Here is a 718-nt window from a genome sequence, read left to right on the forward strand (position 1 = left end):
CTAGTGAATTTGTACTCATAAGTTGTCAAAAGATGGTTGGTTCATGATATTGAGCTATGATTTTGAATTCGAGGTTGTCATGTCAAATGATTTAAGGAATGAATTAAACTACGTAAAGGCTAATTAAGTGGTCCCGCAAATCATGCATTAGCATGTGTTTAGATTAGAGTTTGCACTTTGAACTTGTGTTTAAAATGGAATTCATTAGGGATCAAGAGATGACTAGAAAATGTTACTGATCAACACATGACAAGAAATTAAGAACATAGCTCAAGCTTTTAACTGTTAATTATTTCTTATAGTAAAAATGAGAAAAATATAATTTTAAGGAGCCACATTAGATTGAATCTGATGATACACCTCTCAATGTATGGATTGAGCTATTTTAATGGGCGATCCGCTCCATTCAACATGATCTAAATGTGTTAAAATATTTACAAAATAAAAATCATGATATTTGAATATTTCTAACACATATTTTTTTATTGTCTCTTTAGTTGTGTTATCATAAAACAGTTAATTTTACTATTACTTGATGCATTAGTAAATAAAACCCAATATACCTAATTTTTGGTTTACATGCCATCCGAATGATATAGATCAAAATGAATGGAGTGGATCAAGTAAATTGATTGCGTATAATCTAATTTTGAAGGTGTATCCTTAGATTCAATCTAAGGTGACTCCTTAGAATCATATTTTCCTATATATATATATA

This window comes from Asparagus officinalis, chromosome 7 (assembly GCF_001876935.1).
Source record: "Asparagus officinalis chromosome 7, Aspof.V1, whole genome shotgun sequence".
NCBI lineage: Eukaryota > Viridiplantae > Streptophyta > Magnoliopsida > Asparagales > Asparagaceae > Asparagus > Asparagus officinalis.